General features: G+C 48.5%; 1 protein-coding gene and 1 long non-coding RNA gene across 3 annotated transcripts in view; one reads left to right on the forward strand and one right to left on the reverse strand.

The window, feature by feature from the left end:
* The window catches only part of LOC108539454 (uncharacterized), an 8,042-nt gene extending 4,966 nt beyond the window's left edge, over positions 1 to 3,076 (forward strand). The window contains exon 3 of the long non-coding RNA XR_001888368.1: positions 2,634 to 3,076. This is a non-coding gene — a long non-coding RNA (uncharacterized LOC108539454). The remainder of the gene's footprint in view (positions 1 to 2,633) is intronic.
* Positions 1 to 8,356, reverse strand: part of RIPOR3 (RIPOR family member 3) — a 106,797-nt gene that overhangs the window by 71,352 nt on the left and 27,089 nt on the right. The window lies entirely within an intron of this gene.

The raw sequence follows: 8,356 nt of genomic DNA on the forward strand, positions 1-8,356 counted from the left end.
AAAAAAAAAAAAAAAAAAAAAAAAAAAACAGGAGAGAAGAGAGAGAGACCCATCTTAGTTATTGTTAATTTGACAGGCAAAAATGACATCTCATTCTTAAATCTGCACTTTAAAAATTTCACCCAGTATTTTTCTAATACTAGTTTTATTGGCTACAATGTGTTAAGTGTTTACTATATGCCAAACATAGGGTAAATATCTTTTTTTTTTTTTAGACAGAGACAGAGTCTTACCTGTTGCCCAGGCTGGAGTGCAGTGGTGCGATCATACTTCATTACACCCTTGAACTCTTGGGCTCAAGGGATCCTTCTGCATCAGCCTCCCTTGTAGCTGGGACTACGGGCGCCCGCCACTGTGCCCGGCTAATTTTTTGTATTTTTAGTAGAGACGGGGTTTCACCGTGGTCTCGATCTCCTGACCTTGTGATCCGCCCGCCTCGGCCTCCCAAAGTGCTGGGATTACAAGCGTGAGCCACCGTGCCCGGCCGGTAAATATCTTTTTCATTTTTTAGACAGAGACAGAGTCTTACCTGTTGCCCAGGCTGGAGTGCAGTGGTGCGATCATACTTCATTACACCCTTGAACTCTTGGGCTCAAGGGATCCTTCTGCATCAGCCTCCCTTTTAAGTAGCTAGGACTACAGGTGCACCACCATGCCTGGTTAATTGTTTTTTTTGTTGTTGTTGTTGTTGTTGTTGTTGTTTTGTAGTAACAGGGCCTCAGTATGTTGCCCAGGCTGGTCTCAAACTCCTGGGCTCAAGTGATCCTCCTACCTCGGCCTCCCAAAGTACTGGAATTATAGGTGTGAGACACCACACCCAGCCTCCATAAAATGCCTTAATCAAACTTCTGTGTATATACCCAAAAGAAGCGAAAGCAGGGATTCTAACAAATATTTGTACATCTATATTCATAGCCACATTATCCATCATAGCCAAAAGGTGCAAGAGATCCAAATGTCCATTGACAGATGAATAGATAAACAAAATGTGGTGTGTATATATGCAAGGAGATATTATTCAGCCTTAAAAAGGAAGAAAATTTTGACCCATGTGACAACATGGATGAACCATGAAGACATTATGTTAAGACAACATGCCCATTACACAAGGACAAGTATTGTATGATTCCTTTTATATGAGGTTCCTAGAGTACTCAAATTCAGAGACAGAAATCAGAATGTTTGAACTGGGTGAGGTGGCTCACACCTGTAATCCCAGCACTTTGGGAGACCAAGATGGGAGGATTGCTTGAGCCCAGGAGTTCAAGACCAGCCTGGACAACAGAGTGAGATCCTATCTCTAAGAAATAAAACTTTTTAAAATTAGCCAGGTGTGGTGGCACATGCCTACTACTCAGGAGGCTGAGGCGGGAGGATTGATTAGACTCAGGAGATCAACGTTACAGTGGGCTGTAACTGCCCCACTGCACTGCAGCCTGGGAAACAGAGCGAGATTCTGTCTCAAAAAAAAAAAAAAAAAAAAAAAAAAAATCTAATCAATCTTTGTAACGTGTTCTTTTATAAGATGTTATTATTACCCTCCATCCTTCTTTAAAAGATGAAACTAAGGCTCAGAGAGGTGAAACACGTTCCTAGAGTCACACAGCTTCTAAACGGTGAAGACAGGTTTAGATGCCAGGTCTTAGTCTCCAAGGCTACGTTATCCTGCAAATTCTGGTGGACCTGGGAGGTAAAGGGGAAATACAGTCAAGCTCAGGGTGGCAGATGGAGTTAGCAAGTACACAGTGCCAAACGGAACTGCTGGTCCTGAGAGCTCAGAGTTCAGTTCTAAATTTATTCTCTCTGACCTTATTGTGGGTTCTAAATTTGGCCAAACAAGTTCTTCCAGACCGATTAGTGACGTGGATACATTGTTTTGAAGATAAAACCCTTTTCCTGGTATGAAATAAAAAAATAATAATACAGCGTTTGCTTGCAGAAGCCATCCTGCCGCTGGTTAACAGCCATCTGAAAATGATTCTGGGTTTTCCACCTGATGGTGGACACATGTACTTGTTGGCCGATTTCTTGGGGCCAGTGATTAAAACCATTTCCTGAACCGAAGTCTGAATTTCTCCTCCTGAATGAACCAGAAACAAAACATCAGGAAATATCCAGGCATAAAAATTCTAACCAGGGCCGGGCACGGTGGCTCACGACTGTAATCCCAGCACTTTGGGAAGCTGACAGGGGTGGATCACCTGAGGTCAGGAGTTCAGGACCAGCCTGGCTAACATGGCAAAACCCTGTCTCTACTAAAAATACAGAAATTAGCCGGACATGGTGGCAGGCACCTGTAATCCCAGCTACTCGGGAGGCTGAGGCAGGAGAATCACTTGAACCTGGGAGGCGGATGGGAGTGGAGGTTGCAGTGAGCCGAGATTGCACCATTGCATTCCAGCCTAGGTGACAAGAGCAAAACTCTGTCTCAAAAAAAAAAAAAAAAAAAAAAAAATTCTCACCAGAACCAAACTTAAAATTCTCCCAAAATTACAAATTAAGACCAAAATAGGCCTCTTTGGGTGGTTTCCCGACCAGGGAGGAGTTACGGGGTCCTTGGAGACTCACCAGCTGAGTCCTGACTTTTCTGGGAAGGTATTGGGGTGACTGACATGTTTGTGACCCCTTCTCAGACCCCTGTCTCTGAGGAGGTGGAGGAGGCACGTGACCCACATGGTCTGGCCACTGATGACTGAACAAGCTACGGACACCGGACCCAGGAGAGACCATTCACTCACTGGCCACAAACACGACTTCAGATGCATGCCCCAAAAGGATGAACCTGGGTACTGGATTCCCTCCCTCAGAAATGTGAATCAAGAGACACAGGATGTTCCTGCTGGTTCAGCTACTTGAGCTAAAAGGTCATGGATACCTGGATGTGGGGTGGTCATTCTGGGAGTACATCTATATAGAAAGAGGAGCAGGTGCTGTGGGATTCTGGATCCCAGTGATAGAGCTAAGTGGCTGGATCAAGCTTCACCTGAAACCCACGCTACTTGTCTTAGTCCATTTTGTGTTGCTATAAAAGAATACCTGTGACTGGGAAATGTATAAAGAAAAGAGGCTTATTTCATTTTATAATTCTGCAGGCTGAGACATTTAAAGGGATGGCTCTGACTTCTGGCAAGGGCTTACACGTTGCATCACCACATTCAGGAAAAGGGAAAACAGAAGGGAGACTGCAAAACAGGGGAAAACCTGAAGGTCATCATGGCTTTATAATAACACACTCTCACAGCAATGGGTTAGATGGAGAACCAATTCAGTCTCACGAGAGTGACAGCAAGAACTCACTCACTAGTGAGAGGGTGGCACTTCCAAGCCATTCATGAGGAATTCACCTCCATAGCCCAAACACCTCCCACTAGGCCCCGACTCCCATCACTGCCACATTGGGGATCGAATTGCAACATGAGTTTTGCTGGAGACAGACACCCCCTACCCAAATCATAGTGCTACCCCTGAACTTTCCGTTACATGAACCAACAAATCTTCCTTTAAATTAGTGTCATTGGGTTTTCTGGGATTTAACTTTTTCTTTTTTTTAACTTTTTTTTTTTTTGAGATAGGATCTTGCTCTGTCACCCAGGCTGGACTGCAGTGGCACAAACACAGCTCACTGTAGCCTCGACCTCCTGGGCTCAAGGGATCCTCCCGCCTCAGCACCCCCAACTTATGCCCTCCAAGTGGCTGGAACTACAGGAACCACCACACCTGGCTAATTTAAAAAAGAAATTTTGTAGAGTCCGGGTGCAGTGTCTCATGCCTGTAATTCCAGCACTTTGGGAGGCCGAGGTGAGTGGATCACTTGAGGTCAGGAGTACGAGACCAACCTGACCAACATGGTGAAACCCTGTCTCTACTAAAAATACAAAACTTAGCCAGGTGTGGTGGCGCATGCCTGTAATCCCAGCTATTTGGGAGGCTGAGGCAGGAGAATCGCTTGAACGTGGGAGGCAGAGGTTGCAGTGAGCAAAAATCATGCCACTGCACTTCAGCCTGGGCAACAGAATGAGACCGTCTTAAAAAAAAAAAAATTGTAGGTTTGTAGGGACACAGTCTCACTATGTTGCCCAGGCCAGTCTTCAACTCCTGGGCTCGAGTAATCCTCCTGTCTTTACCTCCCAAAGTGCTGGGATTATAGGCATGTACCACCGCACCCAGCCTAACATATTTTTAATAACCAAAAGAAACATCTCCATAGCCTCGTGACCCATCCTTTTTTAAACCTGAAATTGGTAGAGTAGGTTTCTGATTCATAGAACCCAAACAAACATTCCTCCCTAAAGCAGGCAGAGGCTCTTTGGGAGCGTTTACATTCAAAACAGTGTCCCTGTAAGTCCCAAGTGACAAGTTCCCCTTTCCTGGTCTGAAGCATTCTGAGGAGAGGCAAAGAGGCTAAGGCTTAGCTGCAGGAACACGTTGTCCCCACGACAACCCCTTCTCAGCCATGGAACTGCTGTTATCAGAGTTGTGTTGTCTCTCAAAGGTTCCGGACAAAGGGTGAAGCAGGGACTCCTGAGTCTAAAGGGCAGGTCGGGGCCTGGGAGAGAAGGGGAAGCTGGCCTGGGGCGGAGATATTTTCCATTTCCCCTGGGCTCCCGCGTGGGACAGCTGCTGTCCATAGCCAGTTCAGCCGACCATGGGAGGAATCACATCCACTCGACAGGCAGGCAGTGATGGCGCTGGGATTTGAACATGGGGCTGATGGGCTCCAGGTGTGGCACCTGTCCCTCTACACTGCGGGGAAGCTCTGACTGCTGCAGCCTCCGTTATGGCCACATCTGCCCTCTAATTTCCCTTCCAGCTGGTTCTGCAAGCAGCAACTGTTCCAGACATCCCTGGAGGTTCCAAGGAGCTGACTCCTGATGAGGAAAAGGATCAGCCACAGACTCACTCTTCCTTCAGCCACTTCCAGACCCACGGGAGGCGTGGGTGTGTCCCAGAGTACCTGGGAGTATCTGCTTTTGTCTTCATCCAGGGCAGGACCCTCTAGAGAAGGAGCCGTCAGAGAAGGGGAAAACCAAAAGGAATTAAAAGTAAATTTCCAGCCGGGCGCGGTGGCTCATGCCTGGAATCCCAGCACTTTGGGAGGCCGAGGCAGGCGGATCAGGAGGTCAGGAGATGGAGACCATCCTGGCTAACATAGTGAAACCCCGTCTCTACTAAAAAATACAAAAAAATTAGCTGGGCGTGAGCCTGTAGTCCCAGCTACTCAGGAGGCTGAGGCAGGAGAATGGTGTGAACCCAGGAGGTGGAGCTTGCAGTGAGCCGAGATTGAACCACTGCACTCCAGCCTGGGCAACAGAGCGAGACTCCATCTCAAAAAAAAAAAAAAAAAGTAAAAAAAAAAAAGTAAATTTCCAAATGGAAATAAATAAGCAGTCATAATTGGTCATATTGGTGAAATTGGGCACTAAGGGCCAGGCAATGGGCTGTGGGATAACGTCACTTGAGAGGGAAGTGCTGAGGTCCAGGAGGTTCAGGCAGGTGACATGACTCACCCAGAGCCACTGGCTGGAGAGTGGCAGGGCTAGGTTGGAGCCCAGGTGGTGGACTTCACAGGTACAGCCGTGACCGCTGCCATCCCTCCCGTGGGGAGTTGTTGCAGACAGCGAGACACAGTGCCCTAAGCTATTTCTCCATCTGGTGTGCCTGGATGCCTCTGCCCACCCAGGACCCTCCTCTCAGGTGGCCCACCACTGCCCTTCCATCACAGTTCATACCTTCTCTCGTGGACCACAGGGGTATCCACTGGACCAGGACCCCATGGAGGATCCCAGTCCTGATCCCACCACTCTCTGGCCGTGGTGACAAGGGGGAAGTCAATTCTTTCCAAGCCTCAGCTTTCTCACCTGTACAATGGGAGTTTGTGCTGGACAAGAAGTTTTCAGGCCGGACACAGTGGCTCACACCTGTAATCTCAACACTTTGGGAGGCCAAGGCAGGGGATCACTTGAGGTCAGGAGTTCGAGACCAGCCTGGCCAGCATGGTGAAACCTTGTCTCTACTAAAAATATAAAAATTACCCAGGTGTCATAGCGCATGCCTGTAGTCCCAGTTACTTTGGAGACTGAGGCCAGGAGAATCACTTGAATTGGGGAGGTGGAGGTTGCAGTGGGCCAAGATCTCACCACTGCACTCCAGCCCAGGTGACAGAGACTGTCTCAAAAAAAAAAAAAGTTTTCAAACTGCTGACTGCACCTGTTTGTAGGCCCTGAGCTCAAGTGAGTGAGTCACACAGGTATTCACTGACGTGATTCTGCCTCCGAGGCCACATTTTCTCCAGTGCACCTCTGTCTTTCAGCAAGTGACCTGAGGCTGGGACTCCCACATGCTGCCTCCCAGCACCTTACCCAGACCTACTGCTCGCTACAACGTGCTTAATGATTGTCAGGTGACTCACATACCCTGTTCTGTTCCGCTTCACAGTGTCTGCCAGCCCGTGGAGTATGGCACAGTGGCTAAGAGCCAGGGTCAGGCAGTGCAACTCCACCTCTCCAAGCCCCCAGTGCAGCATCTGATCAGAGGGAATAACTCCACCTGCCTCCCAGGACTATTCTGTGAATAATAATTAGGATAACGCATGTGAAAGTCTTGGCGTGGTGAGCACATGACCCCAAGGTCAGCTCCCTAAAATGATGAAGTTCATATCACAAGAGGCCCCTAGAGGTCAGGACAGCCTTTAGGTACCTTCCTATGGCAAACAAGCGGCTAGTTCTCTGCCACCTATTTTCTCCCCTTCATTAGGCAAAGCTGAGCTGGCAGAATAATGGCCACATCAGGATTTACTCTCCACTTTCTGGCTTCCCTAGACTGCTGCCAGCCATTTGTCTCACCATCCAAGACAACCCTGATCCCTATCCCCAGAAGGAAAACACCTCACCTCTCTCACCATTTGAGAGTGGCCGTCAACTTGAGCACATTATTAGATTTAATTGTGTCTAATCTTTGAACACCTAATATATTACTTATTACTTTCTCTCTCTCTCTCTCTCTCTCTCTCTCTCTCTCTCTCTCTCTCTCTCTCTCTCTTTGAGACAGAGTTTCATTCTTATTCCCCAGGCTGGAGTGCAATAGTGTGGTCTCGGCTCACTGCAAACTCCGCCTCCCGGGTTTAAGTGATTCTCCTGCCTCAGCCTCCTGACTTGCTGGGATTACAGGCGCTCGCCACTACACCCGGCTAATTTCTGTATTTTTAGTAGAGATGGGGTTTCACCATGTTGGTCAGGCTGGTCTCGAACTCCTGACTTCATGTGATCCACCTGCCTCGGCCTCCCAAAGTGCTGGGACTACAGGCGTGAGCTACCACACCTGGTCCCAATATATTACTTTCAACGACAAAAACTGCAATTACTTTTGCACCAACCTAATATTTAAGGTAGGACACCGTGAAGCCCAGTGCGATCTCTGTGGTGGACAGTGTGGCTGCTAGGCTTTGAGCCCTCCCGCCTGTCTGTGTGCCACTCCCGAGAGCTGGGTCAGCGGTCGTGCTGTTGGCTTTGCTGTGACCTCGAGTCTGTTTCTTCTCCATGTGCATGTGCAGCTGCTGCCTGGAGTGGAAATCTCCACTGAGGGACAGACCTTCTTTCAAGGCTCACACCAGGCAGGATCCCACAGGAAGCGGGCTGGCTGAGTCAGGAGGGTTGTGTGCCTGAGTTCCCGTGTGACATTGGGCAAATCACTCAATGCTCAGAGTGCGCTTTTCTATCTCCATCTGCTTGGAGCAGGAATTGTGAAGAGTTTTGGCTCAGGTTCCAACGCCAAGGTGGGAGATATTGGTTGCTTTGGGTATAGTGTTGAGATAGAGTCTGAGGCTGTGTTTGGGCTCACTAGGAAAGGGTGCTGTGTCTACCACGAAGTGAAAAAGAGCAGGGAAAGAAGAAACCCGGCCGGGCATGGTGGCTCACGCCTGTAATCCCAACACTTTGGGACGCCGGGACAGGAGGATCACCTGAGGTTAGGAGTTTGAGACCAGCCTGGCCAACATGGCAAAAACCCGTCTCTACTAAAAATACAAAAGTTAGCCAGGCATGGTGGTGCATGCCTGTAATCCCAGCTACTTGGGAGGCTGAGGCAGGAGAATCACTTGAACCCGGGAGGCAGAGGTTGCAGTGAGCCAAGATCAGGCCACTGCACCCCAGCCTGGGTAACAGAGCGAGACCCTGTCTCAAAACAAAAAACAAAACAAAACAAACAAATAAAACCCATGGTACTGGCTGGGTACAGTGGCTCACACCTGTAATCCCAGCCCTTTGGGAGGCCGAGGCAGGAGGATCACTTGAGCCCTAGAGTTGAAGATCAGCTTGAGCTACATGGCAAAACCCCGACACTACTAAAAATACAAAAAAAA

This window comes from Rhinopithecus bieti, unplaced genomic scaffold, assembly GCF_001698545.2.
Source record: "Rhinopithecus bieti isolate Rb0 unplaced genomic scaffold, ASM169854v2 scaffold_15834, whole genome shotgun sequence".
Taxonomy (NCBI): Eukaryota; Metazoa; Chordata; class Mammalia; order Primates; family Cercopithecidae; genus Rhinopithecus; species Rhinopithecus bieti.